Here is a 12487-nt window from a genome sequence, read left to right as displayed (position 1 = left end):
TTTAATATCAAAACAGACGTTAGTATTTGAATACTTGTGTGAGTATTCATTTTAGCAGATTTTTTTTATTGGCCTATTATTATTTTATTGGTCTAGAGTCGATGTCCCCAGGCCCAGTGGAAATCTAATTAGCCTAATAACAAAATCACCATCAGAATCCGCCAGTTTAAGCTAGAGATATCTGATTTCAATCCACTGCATCCGCCGATGCTGCCCTTTCACACCTGCGGTAAAAGGTGCAGAGCTGGTGTGGTTTTTGTCAGACCCTGATAAATCCCAAATATCACTCTTCTCACAAAAATGTCTGTAACTTCCAAAAAGTTTGGCCCATAAACTATTATTGGCTCTAGACGGTTAAATGAAATGATCCATGTGACATTGTTACATACAAGAATACACAATGACATTTCAAATGATTAATTTCATAAAACAACAAACTTTTCAATTGAGTTTTTATGGCATGTGTCCCATAACATGGTAGCCGACCGGTAGCCTTCATGTGTGTAGCTTGCTGTTTACTGTATGTGTTGTTGGTTATGTTGGCCAATCAAACCAGAAAAGAGGCTCAATGTGTAGCAAGTGGAGTGAGAGTACACTAATGTAATGCTGAAAGCACAGCATGTGGCCTCAATTAGCCTAGCTAGCTATAACTGGCTAGCTAGCGAGCTTATCTACACTACTCCAGTCAAGACAGGCACTGTTATTTGGGATGATAAATAACATTGTGGTTGCTACAGGTTAGCTAGTCTTGGATGTAGCTGAGTTATCTTGGGTACCGCGTCTCTCTTTCTCTCTCTGCCTCTGTCTACTCGCTCCCATCTCACCTGCCCCTCTGCAGGCTGCAGCAATAGAGCACCAGCCTCTCTCCCTCGCACAGCAGTATTCAGGTTAAAAACGTAAGTGAAGAAAACACATGTATTTTGAATATCCGGATATCTGACAAAGAATCATTATACTATTTGAATTGTGAAATTATTTCATACCCCCATCACTGGTTCCAACCAATGATTTATATATACATATAAATGTAAATGTAATGTAAATGTAAAATGTAAATGTATATCATTGGTATGTAACCTTCTCTTTTCTTCTCTTTTCTTCTAGTTCTCCTGATTTGTTGCATCGGTTTATTTGTGTTGAGCTGATTTTAATATTCATGCTATGCAATATAAGTTTCTACCTGAACGGCTACAACCTGACTGGCTCTAGCTAGTTTCATTACACATATCCTGTTACGTTTAAAGTAATGGTAAGCTGCACTTGTTACTGTTTCACCTTGGCACTCCAATTTGATAAAGTGTGTGGCAGTCTAGCTATCACATAACTCAACTTTGCTCATGTTTTGGTTACTGTTGTATTATTTATTTTCAGGATCTACGTGAAGGAGTGTGAACTGGAGTGACAACTGTCACCTGCATGGGTGAAAAAGAAGTGGGACAATCATAAGCAAAAATACATGGTACGCTACTCTATGTTAGCTTTGCATTTATTGCTGTGCTTGGCTAATAAAGTTCCCCTTTGATTTGAGAACACCAATACTTTCCCATCGATTTCCTATGCTTCACCAGCACATTCATCTATGTGTGAAGATATACACTTTAGAAAAGTATTCTGGAGAAATGTACTGCAATTGGCATAAAACCTTTTACAGGCCTTTACATGTAGTATATTTGATCCTGAAAGCTCTCCTTTTCCATATTTTTCAGGAGTTGAAAGCTCCCCCCATCAGAGTCAGGGGCTGCCACTCACTCACCCCACTGGTCATCATCTCCTCCTCTCCCTCCCAGAAGGGTCCAGATGTGGAGGCGGGAGAAGGAGGTGACTGCCAGGGTGGCACGCCTTATGGCCATTTTAGAGGCCATGATTAAGAAGAAGTTGTATATAATGAATACGAGTTTGGGGGGGGATACAATTATTAAATATTAAAGCATTAAACCTATCACTAAAAGCTTCAGTCATACAAACGTTTTACTTAAACCCGAACTGGTTCTCAAGTAGATTAGTAAGAATGGCTCACTCCTCATTCAAAAATGGAATTGTTTACTTTATCCAGTCTACAACTTCTCACTTTCGGTTAATTGAAAATGAAACCTTGTTCAAAGTATCACCTTTTCTGAAAACAAGCCATACAAATCTGGTTGCAATTCCAGTTTTATCCGCCAGAACAAATATTACAATAAATATTTTGGTTAAACTCAAATATACTGATAAAAAAATGATAAACATTATTTATACTCTTTTTTTTTTGTTAAGGATCTTAGTTAATGATATTATGAATAGGAATGGTGGAGTTATGTCACAAGTGCATTTAACAAAAATGTATGGAAATGTTTGCTCTATCCAAAATTACAAACAATTGATTGCAGCATTATGGAGGACAAATGGAAGGCGTGGAAGGCAGAGAAGGCAGAGAAGGTAGGGAACTTGTTTGTCTGCCTTTTATTAAAGACCAAATTGTCTAAATTGTTTTGGCATAAATAGACAAATGTACCGGTTTCATTTGAGGACCCAAATGTTGACAGCGGGGCCCGTACAGGTTGCAAAATAGCTGGGAAGAGATTTCCGATGTTCCGATTCCATAGCACATAGTTTATGAACTGATACATAAAACAACGCTTGATTCAAAACTCAATTTAAATTATTTTACAAAATTCTAGCCAACAACAGAATGTTATGTATATGGGGCATACAAACAGCTCAGTTGTGCAGAGTTTGCTGCGAAGAGACCGAATCATTAGATCACTTATTCTGGTATTGCAGGTAGCCTAGCGGTTAGAGCATTGGGACAGTAATGGAAAGATTGCTTGTTTGAATCCCTGAGTTAGCAAGGTGAAAAAAATCAGCTTTTCTGACTTTTAGCAAGGCAGTTAATCCCCGCAGTTAATCCGGACGTCAATTAAAGCACCTCTCTGATTCAAAGGGGTTGAATCCATTCAATTGTGCGAATGACTAAATTCCCCCTTTCCCCCCTATGTAGCTTGTTTCTGGTCACAGGTTCAGGAATTGCTCTCAAATCACAGCATCTACCTGACACCAACTGGCACAGTTGGAAGATTTGAAAAGCCACCAATATAATATCACTCTTAGTAAAAATTTGAATCTTTAATTTACAATCTGTAGATACTATGTAATTCAGTGGAGGTTCCTCAGAGGAAGAAGTGGAGAACCATCCTCCTCAGTGAATTTCATAAAGATAAAAAAGAATGAAACATTTTTAAAAAACTTTTCGGATAAAACTATACTAAATATATTCACGTCACCGAATATCTGATTAAAACACACTGTTTTGCAATGAAGGTCTACAGTAGTCTCAACAACATGGTGTAACTGGAGGACAGCTATTCCCTGTCCCAGCTATCCCCTGGGCTCCAGAGTGATGCAGCGGTCTAAGGCACTGCATCTCAGCGCATTAGGTGTCACTACAGATCCTGGTTCAATTCCAGGCTGTATCACAACTGGCTGTGATTGGGAGTCCCATAGGGTGGCGCACAATTGGCCTAGCGCCTTCCGGGTAAGGATTTGGCTGGGGTAGGCCGTCATTGTAAATAAGAATTTGTTCTTAACTGAGTTGCCTAGTTAAATAAAGGTTAAATAAATAAAAAATTATAATAATATATATATTATATGGCTACATTGACTTCAATACAAAACCTAGGAGGCTTGTAGGCCTACATGGTAATTATGACCACTTCTGGAGGACGTCCTCCAACCAATCAAAGCTTTTGCAATATGAACCGACATGTTGTCCATCCTATCATAGAATTAGGATAAGAGAACGAACCTATTGTGGTGTATTGGGTAAGAATTCGTTCTTGACTGAAAGAGCATTATGGGGATTCTATTTGTTGAGAAGCTTGGTGAGTTGGTGGTGACATATTGGATAGAGATTGAGAGTGAAGAGTGATAGTTGAGCATTTTTAGGATATTATTCGATTAAAATTAGTTTCTTCAAATTATATTATTTTCCTGGTTTTAGAACTTTATTTTGTGTGGAGTTTTTTGGGGGCAATTTATTTCAGTTTGCCTTGCTAACTAGTAGCAAATGCTAATGTTAGCTAGCTACTAGAGTGCCGTTTTCTCTGCCAGAATGGCTAGCTAATGCTAATAACAATGTAGTGGATTTTTTGTTGAAGAACCCTTTTCATTGCCCACATCAGATTCAAGCTTCTAGGAAAAAACTGCATCATGTAATGGACGAACGTCTGAGTGTTCAAACTGTGCAACACAACGAGAAGGTAAAAAGTCACAAGCAACTTATCGGCAAGAGTTGGCTTTTACTTAGGGGCACGATGAGAGAAGAAAGTTCAGCTAACATGGGCAACTACAAGGAGCTTGCAAAGGTAATTGCACGTTACGATGCTTTACTTGCTGAGCATATGGAAGTTTCTACTGTCTTCTCTGGGATGTCAAAATCAATTCATAATGATTTGATTACTTCCATCTCATCATCCAAACTTCTTAGGGCTAGGCGTCAGCGGGACACCTGTCGACAAATTCTGGTGAAATTGGAGGGCGCGCAATTCAAATAAATAATCGTAAAAATGATGGATATTAAACATTTAGGTACATACAAGTGTCTTATATTGGTTAATAAAGTATTGTTCATCTAATTGCATTGTCTGATTTACAATAGGCTTTACAGCGAAAGCATGCCATGCGATTGTTTGAGGATGGCGCCCCACATCAAAATATTTTTCAACCAGCACAGACTTCATAAAATCACAAATAGCGATTAAATATTCACTTACTTTTTGAAAATCTTCCTCTGATTTGCAATCCAAAGGGTCCCAGCTACAACACTCATGGTCGTTTTGTTAGATAAAATCCTTCTTTATGTCCCAAAAAGTCAGTTTAGTTGGCACCATCGATTTGAGTAATCCACTCGTTCAACATGCAGAGAAAGGAATCCAAAAAGCCACCGCTAAACTTTGTTAAAACAAGTCAAAATACGTTTCTATTTAATCCTCAGGTACCCTAAAACGCAATTAAACTATAATATTTCATACGGAAAGAAGTATGTTCAATAGGAAAGCAAAATTATCAGGTGCGCGTCCTCTTCGTCGCGCATTCACAGACTGATTTCCAACTCTGACTCCCAGTACTAAAACTCAAAATTCTTCCTCGTTTGGGAAGAAACAAGCTTGAAACCTTGAACAAAGACTGTTGACATCTAGTGGAAGCCATAGGAATTGCAATTTGGGAGCTGGATTTGGATATGATCTTATACGTTCCACTGGAGCATGGGCTCTCAAAAAAAAACAATTTCAGGTTGGTTATTCTTTGGATTTTCTCCTAACATATCAATTGTGTTATAGTCTCATACATTATTTTAACATTTCTACAAACTTCAAAGTGTTTTCTATCCAATGGTACCAATTATATGCATATCCTGGCTTCTGGGCCTGAGTAACAGGCAGTTAACTTTGGGCATGTCAATCAGATAGAAAGTGGATAAAAATAGACCCTATCCTGATAAAAGTGAGATTAAAAAGAGAGGTTGAAGCAGCACATTTTTTGCATGCACTCAAGCAGGCTTTCCACTTTCCTCTGGTATTTATTTAGCAAAGGTGATAACCAGAGGTGTTGACTCGAGTCACATGATTTGGACTCGAGTCAGACTCGAATCACAAATTTGATGACTTGCAACTCGACTTTGACTTTAACACCAATGACTCGTGACTTAACTTGGACGTGAGCCTTTTGACTCGAACTGACTTCATACTCTCCCCAAGTCCAAATATTAAAAATGATGCTCTTAAAAAAAGTGTGCAGCACATCAACTCTTCATTTAATTGATTACAGTTTGAATCGGACAGCAGCCAATCAAATTGTGCCAGCTGAGAAAAAGTTGCGCGTGGCAGTGCAGAGGAACGTCGGCGAGTGAATTCAGATGGAGCCCTTGGAAAAATGATACCCCAAGTTATTATTTTCGGATATAAAGACTATGCTGTATCAACAAAAAACATATTGCAACTTGCAAAACATGCGGAAAGAAAATGACAGATGGAGGCGCAACAACTTCCAACTTTGTTCGACATTTCAAGCTGCCCAAAGAACGGTATGTCGTGGCTAATATAGTCGACAGCTATATTATTCATAAAATTGCCAGTGTTTGCATGTTGGCTAACGTAACATTAAATCAATGAGCCTCCACATAGTCAGTCAGTGCGGGAACATGATCATTGCACCCAAGATTGAGCTACAACTGGCCAGGGAGTTGGTAGCCTAAATCCTGCCTGATGTTACTGCTGTTCCTAAAGCCATTGACATATGTTAGCCTACTGTAACCACACACACAATGTGTGTGTGTGTTAAGGTTGGGCGATTGTGCACAAGCCTACATCGCCCGATTGCGCCCCATAGCGATCCTCGATAGTCGATGATTATCGGGGGAGCGTCTTTCTTTTGGCTACCCAAGAATTTCCATGGAAATATACAGTTTATTTGGAAAGTAATACATATATTTTTAAAAGCATTCATGATTTGCGTAAATGTAATATACTAACTATTACTCTTGTTAAAAATATGAAATGGTATTACATATGGTGAAGAGCACATTATGACTTGGGACTTGACTTGGGACATGAGTGCTAAGCTTTGAGACTTACTTGTAAAACTATGACTTGGTCCCACCTCTGGTGATAACACATAATAACTCGGGACAGACACAAGCAAAAACTCATTACATAAATGTTGCAACAGCCTAGGCTACACCTAAACATTAGAATCTGAAATGCTGAATGTGATGAAACCGAGAGGATTTTTCATTTTGATCAACTGTAGGCAACTGTTCATCTGGTCAGGCTAAACAAATTGGTAACGGTATGTATTTATAGCCCATTTGTTTGTCAAGAGAAAATGTGAATGTGATCAAATTTGGTTTATATTCAAACTTGGGCTGGCTAAGCTGCCTATACCTTTGTGTCGAGGCACAGGTCTGGAGAAGGGTACCAAAAAATGTATTCAGCATTGAAGGTCCCCAAGAACACAGTGGTCTCCATCATTCTTAAATGGAAGAAGTTTGGAAACAACAAGATTCTTCCTGGAGGTGGCCGCCTGGCCAAACTGAGCAATCAGGAAAGAAGGGCCTTGGTCAGGGAGGTGACCAAGGACCCAATGGTCACTCTGACAGAGCTCCAGAGTTCCCCTGTGGAGATGGGAGAACCTTCTAGAAGGACAACCATCTTTGCAGCACTCCACCATTCAGGTCTTTATGGTAGGCTCATCACACCAAAGGACACTGTCTCATAAAGACAGTGGTTGGAACCAAAACTCTCAAATTTGGACTCATTAGACCAAAGGACAGATTTCCACTGGTCTAATGTCCATTGTTTGTGTCTATTGGCCCAAGCAAGTCTCCTCTTATTATTGATGTCCTTTAGTAGTGGTTTCTTTGCCGTGAATCGACCAAGAAGGCCTGATTCACGCAGTCTCCTCTGAACAGTTGATGTTGAGATGTATCTGTTACCTGAACTCTGTGAAGCATATATTTGGGGTGCAATTTCTGCGGCTGGTAACTCTAATTAAAACTAATTTAATAGCTCTCACATTTTATAAAAATAATAGAGTGCTGCTTTTGCAAAGTCTCCCCATTGTCTTATTCAGATATATAACAGTAAAAAATGTAATCAAAATCAAATCAAATGTATTGGTCACATACACATATTTAGCAGATGTTATTGCGGGTGTAGCAAAATGCTTGTGTTCCTAGCTCCAACAATGAAGTAAGACAGTAAGACTTCCCATTGCCAGATTCAGTTATATTCCATGGCATTTTAAACTTGCCTGAAAGTTCAATGATCCACGGCAGGAACTATTGCGCTAAAAGCTGCCTATTACTAACAGTCAGACAATACTACATAGAGCAAAAACTGCTTTAACACATTACTAACAGTAAGACTTTGCTACAGAGAGCTGAGACTGCTAAAACACATTACTAACAGTAAGACTTTGCTACAGAGAGCTGAGACTGCTATAACACATTACTAACAGTAAGACTTTGCTACAGAGAGCTGAGACTGCTAAAACACATTACTAACGGGAGGACTTTGCTACAGAGAGCTGAGACTGCTAAAACACATTACTAACAGGAGGACTTTGCTACAGAGAGCTGAGACTGCTATAACACATTACTAACAGTAAGACTTTGCTACAGAGAGCTGAGACTGCTATAACACATTACTAACAGTAAGACTTTGCTACAGAGAGCTGAGACTGCTATAACACATTACTAACAGTAAGACTTTGCTACAGAGAGCTGAGACTACTAAAACACATTACTAACAGGAGGACTTTGCTACAGAGAGCTGAGACTGCTATAACACATTACTAACAGTAAGACTTTGCTACAGAGAGCTGAGACTGCTATAACACATTACTAACAGTAAGACTTTGCTACAGAGAGCTGAGACTGCTAAAACACATTACTAACATGAGGACTTTGCTACAGAGAGCTGAGACTGCTATAACACATTACTAACAGTAAGACTTTGCTAAGGAGAGTTGAGACTGCTAAAACACATTACTAACAGGAGGACTTTGCTACAGAGAGCTGAGACTGCTATAACACATTACTAACAGTAAGACTTTGCTACAGAGAGCTGAGACTGCTATAACACATTACTAACAGTAAGACTTTGCTACAGAGAGCTGAGACTGCTACAACACATTACTAACAGTAAGACTTTGCTACAGAGAGCTGAGACTACTAAAACACATTACTAACAGGAGGACTTTGCTACAGAGAGCTGAGACTGCTATAACACATTACTAACAGTAAGACTTTGCTACAGAGAGCTGAGACTGCTATAACACATTACTAACAGTAAGACTTTGCTACAGAGAGCTGAGACTGCTAAAACACATTACTAACATGAGGACTTTGCTACAGAGAGCTGAGACTGCTATAACACATTACTAACAGTAAGACTTTGCTAAGGAGAGTTGAGACTGCTATAACACATTACTAACAGTAAGACTTTGCTACAGAGAGCTGAGACTGCTAAAACACAGCCAGGTTAAAAAAAGGGCCCGATGAACATACAAAAACCTGTCTCAAATAAGAGCTGTCAGAACAATGATGGGTACATTTAGAGGAGGTTAAGTTATTAAGCGCCATTGATTTTGTTGTCTGAATCACACACTAGTGGAGAATGGAATTGCTCTCTCTCTCTTTCTCTCTATCCTTCAGTGAGTATTCACAACAGAGCTCTCCCCTTCATGTCTGTTACACTTAATACCGATGACTGTATTGATATTGATCTGATGTGTACATGAAGTGACCTGGCAGATTTAGCTCAACTGGAATGCTCCTTACAGTCCAGTCTGGGCAACGGAAGTCGACACTGCTCTGTGGCTCTTTGACTTTGATCTAGTGGCCTCCATCATTCTTAAATGGAAGAAGTTAAGAACCACCAAGACTCTTCATAGAGCTGGCCACCAGGCCAAACTGAGCAATCGGAGGAAAAGGGCCTTGGTCAGGGAGTTGACCAGGAACCCGATAGTCACTCTGACAGAGCAGCAGAGTTCCTCTGTAGAGCTGGGAGAAACTTCCAGAAGGACAACCATCTCTGCAGCACTCCACCAATCAGGCCTTTATGGTAGAGTGACCAGACGGAAGCCACTATTCGGTAAAAGGTGTATGACAGCCCGCTTGGAGTTTGCCAAAAGGCACCTAAAGACTCTCACACCATGAGAAACAAGATTCTCTGGTCTGGTGAGACCAATATTGAACTCGTTGGCCTGAATGCCAAGCCTCACGTCTAGAGGAAACCTGGCACAATCCCGAAGGTGAAGCATGGTGGTGACAGCATCATGCTGTGGGGATGTTTTTCAGTGACAAGGACTGAGAGACTAGTCAGGATCAAGGCAAAGATGAATGGAGCAAAGTACAGAGAGATCCTTGATGAAAACCTTCTCCAGAGCACTCAGGACCTCAGACTGGGGTGAACGTTCGTCTTCCAACAGGACAACGACCCTAAGCACACAGCCAAGACAACGCAGGTGTGTCTTCGGGACAAGTCTCTGAATGTCCTTGAGTGGCCCAGGTCCCCAACCCCAACTACAGGTGTGCCAAGCTTGTAGCTTAATACCCAAGAGACTTGAGGCTGTAATTGCTGCCAAAGGTGCTTCTACAAAGTACTGAGTTAAGGGTCTGAATACTTATGTAAAAGTCATATTTCAGGTTTTAAATGTTAATAAAAATGTCTAAAATACTGTTTTTGTTTGGCATTATGGGGTATTGTTTTTAGATTGATGAGGGAAAAAATTATTGTATACATTTTAGAATAAGGCTGTAACGTAACAAAATGTGGAAAAAGTCAAAGGGTCTGAATACTTTCTGAATGCATTGTATATATATGTACATAATATAGTGTTGTATGTAGACATTAAGGACAGTATATGAAGAGAAAAGGTGTGTACAGCAGTAGTTATATAGGATGAGCCTTGACTAGAATACAGTATATACATATGAAGTGGGTAAACCAGTATGTAAACATGATTTAAAGTGAACAGTGTTCAATGTCTATGTACTACATAGGGCAGCATTCTCTTAGGTGCAGGGTTGAGTACCGGGTGATAGTCGGCTAGTAACAGTGACTAAAGTTCAGGTCAGAGTACTGGGCGAAGGCCGGCTAGTGGTGAGTATTTAACAGTCTGATGGCCTGGAGATAGAAGCTGTTTTCAGTCTCTCTTTCCCAGCTTTTATGCACCTGTACTTTCTCTGCCTTCTAGATGGTAGTGGGATGAACAGGCTGTGGCTCAGGTGGCTAAGGTCCTTGATGATCTTCTTGGCCTTCCTGTGACAACGGGTGCTGTAGATGTAGAAAGTTTGCCCCCGGTGATGCGTTGGGCTCACCACACCACCCTCTGGAGAGCCCTGTGGTTGAAGATGGTGCAGTTGCCGTACCAGGCGGTGATACAGTCTGACAAGATGCTGCCAATGGTGCATCTGTATACGTTTGTGAGGGTCTTAGGGGACAAGCCAAATTTCTTCAGCCTCCTGAAGATGAAGAGGCAATGTTGCGCCTTCTTCACCACACTTTTTGTGTGGATAAATTATTTCAGGTACTCAGGGATGTGCACGCCGAGAAACTTGAGGATTGTCACTGCGGCTCTGTCGATGTGGATTGGGGTGTGCTCCATCTGCTGTCTCTTGAAGTTCACAATCATCTCCTTCATTTTGTTGATGTTGAGGGAGAGGTAATTTTCCTGGCACCACTCCGCCAGTGCTGTCTCGTCGTTTTTGGTAATCAGGCATACCACAGTTATGTCGTCTGCAAACTTCATGATTGAGCTGGAGACGTGCGTGGAATATGCAGTCATGGGTGAACAGGGAGCACAGGAGGGGACTGATCACGCACCCTTGTGGGGCCGCATGTGTGGAGGATCGGCTTATCAGAGGTGTTGATGCATACCTTCACCACCTGGGATTTTCCCGTCAGGAAGTTCAGGACCCAGTTGCACAGGGTGGGGTTCAGACCCAGATCCCCGTGCTTAGTGATGAGCTTGGAGGATACTATGGTGTTGAAGGCTGAGCTGTAATCAATGAACTTCATTTTACTTAGGTATTCCCTGTGGTGGAAAAAGTACTCAATTGTCATACTTGAGTCAAAGTAAAGATACCTTAATAGAAAATGACTCAAGTAAAAATGAAAGTCATCCAGTAAAATACTTCTTGAGTAAAAGTCAAAGTATTTGGTTTAAAATATACTTAAGTATCAAAAGTAAATGTAATTTCAAATTTCTTATATTAAGCAAACCAGATGGCATGATATTGCTACTGTATTTATTTTTATTTACGGATAGCCAGGAGCACACTCCAACACTCAGACGTAATTTACAAACAAAGCATTTGTGTTTATTGAGTCTGCCAGAGCAGAGGCAGTAAGGATGGCCAGGGATGTTCTTTTGATAAGTGTGCGAATTGGACCATTTTCATGTCAAAATCTAACGTGTTCTTTTGGGTGTCAGGGAAAATCTATGGAGTAAAAAGTACATTATTTTCCATAAGAATGCAGTGAAGTAAAAGTAGAATTTGGCAAAAATATAAACAATAAAGTAAAGTACAGATACCCCCAAAAAACGACTTAAGTAGAATTTTACACCACTGGGTATTCCTCTTTTCCAGATGGGATAGGGCATTGTGCAGTGCGATGGCGATTGCGTAATCCGTGGATCTGTTGGGATGGTATGCAAATTTTAGTGGGTCTAGGGTGTCGGGTAAGGTGAAATTATCCTTAACTAGCCTTTCATAGCACTTCATGATGACAGAAGTGAGTGCTACGGGAGCAATGGTGGACATCTTTAATCAAGTGGTGACAACATACTGGGATAGGGAGAGATTGAATATGCCTGTAAACACTCCGGATGTCGGGACATACCAGAAGGAGCAAAGGTGGGTTTCATAATAATGTGATTGCAAAGGTTTAGCAACCTCTGTTTTTTTCATTCACTGTTCACTTGCTATTTGTTGCCAGAGTCTCCC

The sequence above is a fragment of the Salvelinus alpinus genome, chromosome 12, assembly GCF_045679555.1.
Source record: "Salvelinus alpinus chromosome 12, SLU_Salpinus.1, whole genome shotgun sequence".
NCBI classification, from domain to species: domain Eukaryota; kingdom Metazoa; phylum Chordata; class Actinopteri; order Salmoniformes; family Salmonidae; genus Salvelinus; species Salvelinus alpinus.
This window is presented reverse-complemented; position numbering follows the sequence as displayed.